The 12,911-nt window shown below is 44.1% G+C and overlaps 1 protein-coding gene across 4 annotated transcripts in view; it reads left to right on the forward strand.

The window, feature by feature from the left end:
• The first annotated feature begins 9,567 nt into the window (after window positions 1-9,567).
• Window positions 9,568-12,911, forward strand: part of LOC118366574 (PH and SEC7 domain-containing protein 1-like) — an 82,390-nt gene continuing 79,046 nt past the window's right edge. For 3 of the 4 annotated variants that reach the window (XM_035749198.2, XM_035749190.2, XM_035749204.2), the window contains exon 1: window positions 9,574-9,922. The gene's annotated coding sequence lies outside the window, so the exon portion shown is untranslated. Of the gene's footprint in view, window positions 9,923-12,911 lie in introns of all 4 variants that reach the window. The other variant, XR_004821997.2, reaches the window with a different exon arrangement.

Genomic DNA, 12,911 nt, shown 5'->3' on the forward strand with positions numbered 1-12,911 from the left:
TCCACCTTCTCCACTGCTGTCCCGTCAATGTGGATAGGGGGTTGTTCCCTCTGCTGTTTCCTGAAGTCCACTAGCATCTCCATTGTTTTTTTTACGTTGCGTGAGAGGTTGTTTTCCTGACACCACACTCCAAGTGCCTTCACCTCCTGCCTATATAATGTCTCGTCATTGTTGGTAGTCAAGCCAACTACTGTTGTGTCATCTGCAAACTTGATGATTGAGGTGGAGGCGGGCAGTCATGGGTGAACAGGAGGGGGCTGAGTACACACCTTTGTGGGGCCCCAGTGTTGAGGATCAGTGAAGCGGAGATGTTGTTTCCTAACTTCACCACCTGGGGGCGGCCCATCAGGAAGTCCAGCACCCAATTCCACAGGGTGGGTGTTGAGACACAGGACTTCAAGCTTAATTATGAGCTTGGAAGGTACTATGGTGTTGAATGCTGAGCTGTAGTCAATGAACGGCATTTTTACATAGGTATTCCACTTGTCCAGGTGGAATAGGGCAGAGTGCAGTGTGATGGCGATTCATCGTCTGTGGACCTATTGGGACGTTAAGGAAATTGAAGTGGGTCTAGGGTGACAGGTAAGGTGGAAGTGATATGATCCTTGATTAGTCTCTCAAAGCACTTCATGATGACTATCGCCCCAGTCATTAAGTTCAGTTACCTTTGACTTCTTGGGTACAGGAACAATGGTGGCAATATTGAAGGATGCGGGGACAGCAGACTGGGATAGGGAGAGATTGAATATGTCCGTAAACACATGCCAGCTGGTCTGTGCATGCTCTGAGGATGCGGCTAGGGATGCCGTCTGGGCCGGCAGCCTTGCGAGAGTTAATTCATTTAAATGTCTTACTCACGTCGGCCATGGAGAAGGAGATCCCACAGTCCTTTGTAGCGGGCCGCATCAGTGGCACTGTATTATCCTTAAAGCGGGCAAAGAAGATGTTTAGTTTGTCTGGAAGCAAGACATCGGTGTCCGTGACGTGGCTGGTTTTCTTTTTGGAGTCCGTGATTGTCTGTAGACACTGCCACATACGTCTCGTGTCTGAGCTGTTGAATTGCGACTCCACTTTGTCTCTATACTGACATTTCACTTGTTCGATTGCCTTGCGGAGGGAATAACTACACTATTTGTATTCTGCCGTATTCAACTTTCCAGGGTTAAATGCGGTGAATGCATTAACACTGTTATGTAGAAAAACTAGTGTCTGACAGGATAAATGTAGACAAACTAGTATCTGACAGGATAAAATCAATTTCAATCTGGTGGTTTATTGATGACATATTGAACACAAATTGAAAAAGATCTCTGTAAGGTAAGGCCCAGGTTGAAAACTAAATTGGGCGGTTGCACTGTATATCTTAAAATGATTTGTCTATTGTGTACTGGGGAGTTGATTTGCGAACAATGCAGGAACATAATAGCTGTGAAGAATTATCCACCACAGATTGTATCCAACATCATGCCCTGATAACATGTGTTCTAGAGCTGGGATGAAATGGATGGCAGCACTAACCCAATCGATTCTCGGTGTAACAGCAGATGTGATTGTCTGCTGACCTCTCTATCTCATGTTGTCAGACAGGCTGAGAAAACAGACCATTGGTGACTGATCAAGCCTGAGAGATTATTTCGTCTTCCTCCCACGTCTTCAATTTGTTTTCTTCCCACACACAAAATGCATACTACTGTGCTCTGAGCACACAATTTGGAGCACGGGAGGGGTCGGCGTATGAGTCCAAATCAAAGTATGCGAAACGGAGCACGGAGGGCACTTCTCGAATGCGCACTCCGTTTGTACATATTTTGAAGCATGCATAGATGCAAGCTTCAACGGAAAGTATGCAAAGAAATAGGGTGCAACCACATATAAAAAACGATTCAAATTTTCAATAGAGCTAACTGGCTAGCTACTACTGTTAGCTAGCCTGATAGCCACAAATGATTGTTAGCTAGCTACCCATGAAGAATTGACATTTTACATTTACATTTACATTTAAGTCATTTAGCAGATGCTCTTATCCAGAGCGACTTACAAATTGGTGCATTCACCTTATGACATCCAGTAGAACAGTCACTTTACAATAGTGCATCTAAATCTTTAAGGGGGGTGAGAAGGATTACTTATCCTATCTACTGTACCTTGCTTAGATAGTTTTTGCCTGTTCCGCTAGCTAGATTACAACGATTCACGTATCTAGCTGATAATTATGAAGTAAATCGTTTGCTTTGTCTATTTCTTGTTTTGTCACTATTGTTGCCATTGTCCTGGCTGGAAGAAGGTTCAGTGAATGGGGAGATACAGCGTGAGGTAATACAGTAGGGGGAGTGCGAGTGCTTCTCAAATGTAATATTTTATGTGTTCTCCAAGCACTAGTCCTTACAAGAATGTACTCAAGAGACCGTCCCCGGATAATGTACTTGGAGCATGAGAGTGTGCAGCACGGTAGTATGCATATTGAGAAACACCCACTGTTTCTCACTCATTCGCACTAACCCTTATCCCTTTGTCTTTTCCATCACTCTGTGTTATTGTGTTTTCCGTTTGAAATAATCGGATGGCTAAGGAGCTCATAGACTGTGGAGTCATATTCATCCCACGAAGAGGCTCCAGACCGTGCTGCTAATTTTAAACAGGTGGTTGTAAGAGTTATTGAGCAGGTCAATATTGTTGTTGCTGTTTATTTTGATTGCTTTCAGCCTATCATCAGGCTAATCTTCAGAAAGTCTTGACATTTATAGAATACATACAAAATGCATATAAATAGAATCAGAATACAATGAAAACCATGGTTAAACCGAACAAGCTATAGCACAATGTATGGGGGTGGTGCTGCTGGCACTAAAGAGGGCGGTTACCATTTGGAGACTGCGATTATGGTAAGCGTTAGCATTTCACATTCCTGCTGCTTTCCCTATCATGAGGGACAGAATTAGCACAATCTGTGGAGCCATCTTGGCTTTGCTGCAGATGGAGGGCTTTGCAGTAGCCCGTATTCCCTGTGTGATTAAGGAAACTAAAACCTGTTAAAGAGCCACTCTGTTGTTGTTAGAACCGAAGTGCCTCCACTGCTGCTTTGTTAGAGCTGTGTATTGGCCTGAGAGAGTCAAACGGTTTTAGCTTGCATACTTGGCATGTGTGAGATGTTTTTTTAAAGAGCTATTTCATTGCCAGGAATTGATTTTGTAGTCTGTTCTTTGATAGTCGCGCAGGACTGTCCTTTGGAGAGTCCTGTGTGTCACCCTACATGTCGGCGGCGTGCATGACATTTTAGTCATTTACCAGACACTCTTATCCAGAGCAACTTACCGGAGCAATTAAGGCTAAGTGCCTTGCTCAAGGGCACATCAACAGATACGTCACCTAGTTGGCTTAGACTTCCAATGCCAATTGAGGCATTGATGCCCAAAAGTATTTGATTTATTAAGCATCCCTTTTAGCCACAGTCTGTCCAGCTTTGATCATCATCAACACAATCGATTCTTGATCTTACACAAGATAAGCCAAATGGTATACTTCTCCAAAACATTTTTGAAAGATTGATAGAGAGGAACTCACCCCGTGCCACAGCAATCAAGATAATCCTACAGTTCGATTGGCCTTAACATTATTTGTTTGAAACACTTTCTTTTTACAGTGGGCTATAGCGAGGCAGCTTAAGCTCCGGTGTATTTAAACCCCCTCCGCGTGCATTTGCCTTCTGGAGTGCTGACACTGCTCAACGGTAAAAGCTGGCTTCAGTGGTGTGTTTTGGTGCAGTCTGCAGAGATGGCTCGGGCTGATGTGATAGTTGACAGGACCCTATGAATTCTGGTGTCTGTTATGAGGATGCCCTGCTTTGAGTGACGCCGTGTGATTGGGCAACTAATGTCATCATGTTTATCCTTTTGCGGTTGTCTGTTGCCAGGACAGGCGACACCAATCTGTTGCCAAGATGAGAATCCTGGACGCCAAACGTCTGACATTTAGAGTGTCATGAATCAGGCAGAGGTGCATGTCTTCAAATCCTGCAAGCTACTTATTCATGAATAGAAAGCTTAGGTTTATGTTCTCAAGTTCCTTTTCCTGTCTTCTGAGAGGACAAGATACTTTTTTGCCGCCAAATACCCCCCATAACCAACAGTGTCCAGGGGAACACATGGCTGCAGACAGTGACACAGGAGTAGAGCTACAAATGTGATGACAGGCCCGGGGTACATTGGAGTAAATGAGCTGGCAGGTCATAGGTAGAGAGGTGGCCAGCTGCCGTGCAGCACTGCCTTATTGTGACTGGTAATCATTTCCACTTGACTGCGGGCAAAGGCTTTCCCTGGCAGTCCCGATGTCATCACACTAAAGGTGTGTTCTGAGGGGGTGGCTGTGTTGACAGAAGGGAAGGACATGTTTTTGGATTGTCCAAGGCTGTTAGAGGAGAGGAACGTTATGGCTTCTCCTCTTCGCCCCTCTATTGCTTATCAGGGCTGTCTCGTGTTATCAAGTTCGACAGCGTTTGCTACTGGCGGCTCGTCCTGTCAGACAGACAACCTGCCTAGACAGTCCTGTCTGTCCGTCCGTCCGTCCGTCCGTCCGTCCGTCCGTCCGTCCGTCCGTCCGTCCGTCCGTCCGTCCGTCTGTCTGTCTGTCTGTTGTTGTTGTTATGTCTGTCTGTTTGTCCAGTCCTGTCTGCCTACTGAGTGCCTACCTGCCCATCCATCCATCCGTCCATCCATCTGTTTATCTCTAACCAGACCACACTGTGAAGTCCAGCATACAAGCAGACAGGAGCATCAGCAGTGGTGTAGTGGAGGGTATACGCTGGTATACGTCGTATCAATTAATAAGGCTGATGGAACAGATCAGAATGTTTTGTTAAAAAATGTTGATAAACGATTATTTCTTTACATTTTTGTCACAACAATGTGTACACGGCGGCAGGCCTTCTTGTGAATGTTACAAAATGTCATTTGCGGGAAAACACTATTCTAAACTGTGCACTGCACATGTGAGCGGTTTCAAGAACAGAGATGCAAATATCCATTAAAACGTTTGGAAGAGGGGAGATCTAAAGATGCAACAACTATCAAGGGTGCTAATATGACTAGGATGCCTTTGGATGCTCAACAATCAAATACAGTTGAAAGAAAATCAATACAAAAGCAGAACACATATGAGGAAATCTTTATAAAATATTAGCATCCACATTTCTAAGGTGGGATTTGGACTTTTGGCTACTTTAAAGCAAAGTAAGACACCCTCTAAAAAAGAAAAGGTTCCTGGAGTATCCTGTAGGGGTTCTTCAAATTTAAACTGTGGGGGAACCCCTTTTAGTGGATCCTCGAAGAACCTTTTGAAGAACCTTTAGGGGGCACATTTTTTTAACTACCCCCCCTATTATTATTATTAATAATGATACTCATAACAATTAAAACAATAACACAATATTTTAGTTGTCAGTGTTTATTCTGATTTTAGTGGCGAAGCAGAATTTAAAAAATCTAAATAGGAGGTAAACTCACAGCAGAGCCCCAAGTCTAATGGGCATATCCTCTGGTGTGTTGATGTTAATGTGTTGATGTTCTCCCTATCCATAGCCAGAATGATATTGCAGTGCATGGTGATCGAACACATTTCCTGCTATATTCATCAGAGGTGAAGTCTGTGAATCCCCAAAAAATGTATCATACAGATGATTAACAAAACATGCACACGGCTGTATTCATACCTTGGTTTTTTTGTTGTTGTGGTAAATGTGAATAGAAAAACCTGTTTGGATAATGGTTTTCATACACATACCTTGTCCATAATGTTGAGGCCTGTGGAAGAAGCAAGGGAGGAGGATGGTATATGTGATCTGCATAACATACTTACCAATTGACATACCTTTGTGTGCCTCCTCGTCTGTATACCTGCAGACACAGACACAACAAGTGAGCAGTTCAGTCATCTGCACCCAATACAGCCGGCCTTCAACATATTCTTATAGCCTACATATGATTACCTCTGTTGATTGATATCCATTGAATTGTGTCATTTCTCTGTTTTTTTTTAAAAGATTTGCACAAATACGCAAAGAGAGATGGTATCATCATACAACAATATACATTTCGATCGTACAAGAGACAAACCTTATGTTCAAATGGAGGAGATCTTTACACGTTTCATTTAAGTAGGCCTGCGCCTGCTGTCCTTTCAAATGAAAACCCAAACGTTTCAGTTGGGCAGTTAGGTTCCTGCAAGAACCCCCACCAACTAAGGAGGTTCCTCGATTAACCCCACCTTCTGTGGGGTTCTTGGAAGAACCTTTTGGGGGACAATTTTCAGTGCCAAGATCCCTACGGTTCTTCAAAGAACTTTGAGGATCTTAGAAGAACCCTTGTTTAATCCCTCATTTTTGGAGCGCATGCCTCATAATATGAAGTAAAACGTCCAGTTTCAAACAAGTAAAGAACATGAAAAATAGAGAGATGATAATAACCTTCTGGTAGGCCTAACCGTCTTCTTTTGACCGTCTTCTCAATGAAATGTTAACTAGCTACTAGCTGCAATGTTAACTAGCTGGCGGAATGACATCATAGTTATTTGTATCAATCCAGTAGCCATTTGTTTTGCAAACTCCACCTCAGGTGCTACAGAAACACTGATAACCAACCAACATAACATACTAGGCGCGTGTGCACTTGAATTAAGGTTGGGTTGGCCTGACTGTGAAAGACCAATATGGGATTTGTCATTTTAGGTCATTCAGAATCTATGTCACTGTTTGTCATATCATTTTTTTTTTTTTTACACAGGGCGCCTTTCCTTTGAGCCGTATGGGAAGTATATGGCTAAATTGGAGTATACCCACTTCTCCAGCACCACTACACCACTGAGCATCCGTCTTGTATAGAAGGAGAGCAAAAAGATGGGCTTTTCATTGATCGTCACTGTTCTGTTGTGTCACGTGGAATACGTTAGAGATTGTCACACCACATGACAGGAAATGCATCGGCACACTTCACACAGGATGGAAAGGCACTGAAAAATACAGGTTTGCTCTTATTTAAAGCTACCAGTGAGGCTCTTTAATATTTCATAAGACTGAGAAGTGTGCCGTAATCTTTCTTTCTGTGCTGCTCTGAGCGTCTGGGAATGCTTTAAGACTTTAAGACTGTCACTCCGGATGCAACAAGACATGGCCGCGCAGTCCGATATCTCAAATTCTGATTTTTGTCGTCTTTGGGATATCTCTCTCAATATCACGATTATAGGGATATCATTTAGAAATCTTTAGGACTTCAAATGATATCAGTTTCAATGGCACTTTGAGTCACAACGGTGCTCGAAGCAAAGCTTAGCTTTTTGGTTAACTTTTGTAGGTCCTCTCAGGCGGATCTCTGTCAGTTCCTTCATAGTACTCAGATCTTCCTACAGTTTCATCTTGGATCTCATGAATGAGAATATCTCTGGTTATCTAACAGGCCATAGTTTGATAAGCACGTGTGGTCCATAGTGGTTTATCAATACCACTTTGCCAAATACAGAAGGTTTCAAAACACATTTTATTGCTGGTTATAAGAGGAACAAGATTGAATATTTCCTTGAATTATTAAGCCACCCATATTCATTGCGTGATACGTTTACATTATTCATGTTGCCTATGCATTGTACATATATTAACCCTAAACCTGCAGCTCATGCTGAAGGTTAGTTATGATTTGTTTATTCAAGTACATGTTCAGACGTGTGTGTGTGTGTGTGTGTGTGTGTGTGTGTGTGTGTGTGTGTGTGTGTGTGTGTGTGTGTGTGTGTGTGTGTGTGTGTGTGTGTGTGTGTGTGTGTGTGTGTGTGGTGAGTATTATATTCAGTGCTGTTCTAAAATTGATTAAATTAATGTTTTTCCTCATCAATCTACACACAATACCCCATACTACAATGTGAAAACGGGTTTTTCAAAATCTGGGCAAGTTTATTATAAAAAAAAACAGAAATACCTTATTTACATAAGTGTTCAGACCCTTTGCTATGAGACTGGAAATTGAGCTCAGGTACATCCTGTTTCCATTGATCATCCTTGAGATGTTTCTACAACTTGATAGGATTCCACCTGTGGTAAATTCAATTGATTAGACATGATTGGAAAGGCACACACCTGTCTATATATGGTCTCACATTTGACAATGCATGTCAGAGTGAAAACCAAGCCATGAGGTCAAAGGAATTGTCCGTAGAGCTCCAAGACACGATTGTGTCGAGGCAACAGTTTTTTGCAGCATTGAAGGTCTCCAAGAACACAGTGGCCTCCATCATTCTTCAATGGAAGTTATTTGGAACCACCAAGACTCTACCGAGAACTGGCCGCCCGGCCAAACTAAGCAATCGGGGGAGAAGGACCTTGGTCAGGGAGGTGACCAAGAATCCGTTGGTCACTCTGACAGAGCTCCAGAGTTCCTCTGTGGAGATGGGAGAATCTTCCAGAAGGACAACCATCTCTGCAGCACTCCACCAATCAGACCTTTATGGTCGAGAGGCCAGACAGAAGCCACTCCTCAGTAAAAGGCACATGACAGCCCGCTTGGAGCTTTCCAAAAGGCATCTAAAGACTCTCAGACCATGAGAAACAAGATTCTCTGGTCTGATGAAATCAAGATGGAACTCTTTGGCTCTTTGGCTATCCCTACGGTGCTGCATGGTGGTGGCAGCATCATGCTGTAGGGATGTTTTTCTGCGGCAGGGACTGGGAGAGAGAAAGATGAACGGAGCAAAGTACATTGAGATCCATGATGAAAACCTCCTCCAGAGCACTCAGGATCTCAGACTGAGGTGAAGGTTCATCTTCCAACAGGATAACGACCCTAAGCACACAGCCAAGACAAAGCAGAAGTGGCTTCGGGACAAGTCTCTGAATATCCTTGAGTGGCCCAGCCAGAGCCCGCACTTGAACCCGATCAAACATCTCTGGAGAGACCTGAAAATAGCTGTGCAGCAACGCTCCCCATCCAACCAGACAGAGCTTGAGAGGATTTGCAGAGAAGAATGGGAGAAACTCCCCAAATACAGGTGTGCCAAGCTTGTAGCGTCATACCCAAGAAGACTCGAGGCTGTAATAGCTGCCAAGGTTTCTTCAACATAATACTGAGTAAAGGGTCGGAATTCTTACTTAAATGTAATATTTAATTTTGCTACAAAATCTAAAAACCTGTTTTTGCTTTATCATTATGGGGCATTGTGTGTAGATTGATGAGGATTTTTTTTCATCCATTTTAGAATAAGGCTGTAATTTAACTAAATGTGGAAAAAGTCAAGGGGTCTGAATACTTTCCGAATGCACTGTACTACAGTAGCAGCATTGGTCAGGGTTTGGCTATATATTGTTGTTCCTCTCCCATCTGCCAACTCCCTCCTCAACTCTATCATGTCACACTTCCCTTCTGTCCTTGTGCCCTTTGTTCCTAGAAATCAATCCTAAAACTCCTGTACCCACCACCACACTCACTTTGACCATTTACCCCACCACAAGGCGGAGTGGGAGGGCCAGCCGGTTTGAGTGTGCTGATTGGTTAGTGGGGTGGCTAGTGGGTGTGGTCTGAGGCAGTGTTGCCTGCAGGGGGAGGCTGGCCAGTATAGCAGCAGCCTGGAGTAGTTGGGCAGGTCTATGCATGTACTGCATGCTGCAGCCGGGTAAGGAAGGAAGAAAAGAGGGCAAGAAGGAAGGAGAGAAGATGGACTAAGAAGTCATGTGGGAGGTGTAAATCCACTGTGGATGAGCGTGCTGAGGGGAGAAGAAGAAGTGATAGAGAAGGAGGAAAGAGAAGAGAGGCAGGGAGGCAGGAGAGGAGATTCGGCTGGCTATATGTGTGAGGCTGCAGCTGCTGCTTCTCCCTCTGCTGTTTCTGCACTGTGTGGTGGATCACGATAAAGCTTCACCAGGATAACAGAAGGCTTTCGACAGAGGATGAAGGTGTGTACTGTATCTAATGTTTGGGTGTCATTTTAATGACTAACTGAAGAGATGAGGATTAGTCAGAGCATGGGAAAGTAAGCCTGTTTGAGTGTGTGGTTTGCCTGCGAGGGGTGTGTGTGTGCGCGCTCGTGTGTGCGTGAGAGCGAGCAGTTGTTAGTGAATGTGTATGCATGGGGGTGTGTCAATGTTAGTGTATACTTAGAATATGAGGGCATGTCAATGTAAGCACTTTCAAGTAGTTTTTCTGTCCCACATATAGGTACTTTACAGAAGAACTGAGCAGGATTTTGCATAAGTGCAATGCATCAAACACTTGGTATTTTTTTTTTCAGTGTATCGTAATTCAAAACCCAGTACTACTATAGTGTGTGTGTGTGTGTGTGTGTGTGTGTGTGTGTGTGTGTGTGTGTGTGTGTGTGTGTGTGTGTGTGTGTGTGTGTGTGTGTGTGTGTGTGTGTGTGTGTGTGTGTGTGTGTGTGTGTGTGTGTGTGTGTGTGTGTGTGTGTGTGTGTGTGTGATGGTTAAAAATATACAGGTCAGTATTGAAGAACCTGCTATGTGGATTATCTAAATGAGGCGTCTGGAATCTTTTTGTTTGCCTCTCAATAGGAAAACAATGCCCAGACGCTGACAGTTTCCTTCCCTTTATCAGAGCCAGTAGCTTCAGGCCCTTCATCAATGTAGCGCATGTTAACTTAGTTCTCTCAGATAGTGGGGCCAACCAGATGCCTCACTGGAAAACAGTGCTAATTGAAAACAAAATAGCCCTTGTATTAATTAGTTCTCATCGAGTCCTGAAAACCGGTTCAGTTTAGGACCGTTTAGGACTTAGCACTGAGATGTTTTTTCTCCTGTGTTGGTAATGTCTCCAAGGACTGGGTTTTCTTTCTCAAACATGAGCTGGCTTAGAGACTGTCTCTGGGGTTCAAAGAGAGGAAGAACAATTGAGCGCATTTGATCATAGTTGTGAAGTAGATTCAAATATGCGTTTTCACTCCTACCTCCACCCTACAGTCACTAATAAAATACATGTGACCCTCCTGTTAATAACACTGATGCTCCATCAATCAATAAATGGACGGACACATAAGCCTCCTTGTCTTAAACTGAACAATGTCCTGCTGGCCCAGAAAGAGCTTGAGTTAAAGGGATGTTTTCTAGAAAACAAAATATTGGGGTGTGTCTTAGTCACATGCTGTTTTTCTCCTGAAATGCTTTGCTATGTCATTCTTCATTGTTTCTTTAAAAAGTCACAAAAGCAGTGAAGAATAGATCTTTACCTGCCACAAGGTCATGTACCACTTCATACCATTCCACTAGTGAGTACTGATGGAAAACACATCTGTTCTCCTCCATTTCCCTCTCCCTCTCCCTCTCTCCCTCTCTCTCTCTCTCCTCCTCTCATTCTCCCCCCTCTCTCTCTCTCTCTCCCTCTCTCTCTCTCCCTCTCCCTCTCTCTCTCTCCTCTCTCTCCTCTCCCTCTCTCTCTCTCCCTCTCCCCCTCTCTCTCTCTCTCTCTCTCTCTCTCTCTCTCTCTCTCTCATACACAGACAGACAGCCAGACAGACACTCTCTCTTCTCTCTCTCTCTCTCTGACATGCACAGACAGACAGATAGACAGACAGACAACTCTCTCTCTCTCTCTCTCTCTCTCTCTCTCTCTCTCTCTCTCTCTCTCTCTCTCTCTCTCTCTCTCTCTCTCTCTCTCTCTCTCTCTCTCTCTCTCTCTCTCTCTCTGACATAGACAGACAAACAGACAGACAGACAGACAGACAGACAGACAGACAGACACTTCTGACATTCTCTCTCTCTCTCTCTCTCTCTCTCTCTCTCTCTCTCTCTCTCTCTCTCTCTCTCTCTCTCTCTCTCTCTCTCTGACATGCACAGACAGACAGACAGACAGACAGACAGACAGACACTCTCTCTCTCTGACATGCACAGACAGACAGACACTCTCTTTCTCTCTCTCTCTCTCTCTCTCTCTCTCTCTCTCTGACATGCACAGACAGACAGACAGACAGACAGACAGACAGACAGACAGACAGACAGACACTCTCTCTCTCTGTTTTCCTTTGTGCCGCCTGTATGAGTCAGCGCACCTTCATCTTTGTCTCTGTCTCAGTCCCTCTTGGAAGAAAGTTGAGAGAGAGAGATGGGCTTTGTCTCTGTTCCAACCAGTCATATTTTAAATGTTAAGGGCAGCTACGTACAGTACGGTACAACTCTCATATTACATCAGCCTTGTTAGTAAGCTTCTCTGCACTATTAATTCAGTACAGCATATTGGAGGTTCATTGAGTTTGTAGTGTATTGTAGGAGCGACAGCTCCTTACTAAGCATCTGCTTCAGATATGTGTGAGATATACAGTGAACAACGACCGACGGTCATACTATCCCAACGAATCCATGCGGTCAACATTCAATCAATGAGAGTATCGATAGAAATGCCAGAGTCATGTCTTTGCTATGGCCGTATTCCTCACACATGAAGGGACTACAAAACTTTTCTTCTCTCCTGCCTTTGAGGCGTCACAACACTGCGAAGCCTGCTGTCATGCTGCTGAAATCATAGCTGCCTGCTTAAGACGGTCAGCAAGCAAAGCTTGTGGCTAATATTAGCACGCTCACACCGCCGTTTCCCTGCAGTCTAATATTAGCTATCTGTGCTCACTGGGGTTTAATTATCTGTGTGATTTGACTCAAACACACACGTACACACACACATACCCTGAGCCCCCTTGCGCTGATTGCTGGAGGGGTGTCGAATTCGCCTGGTGTGTGTCCGTCCTCTGTGCTTTGTGTCTGTCCTTCGGTAACAAGCCTCATAGAGCCACGAATGGAGAAGCTCCTTGGGTTGTCATGGAGAGCAGAAATGGAGGAGAAATCCATACAACCCAAGGACATCAGACAATCGGTATCTCTGATAAGATTCAGGAGTTTCTGACTTACGTCTGATTTAACCATGGCATTCTCATCCTATATCTGA

This window comes from Oncorhynchus keta, chromosome 3 (genome assembly GCF_023373465.1).
Source record: "Oncorhynchus keta strain PuntledgeMale-10-30-2019 chromosome 3, Oket_V2, whole genome shotgun sequence".
In the NCBI taxonomy this organism is placed as follows: domain Eukaryota; kingdom Metazoa; phylum Chordata; class Actinopteri; order Salmoniformes; family Salmonidae; genus Oncorhynchus; species Oncorhynchus keta.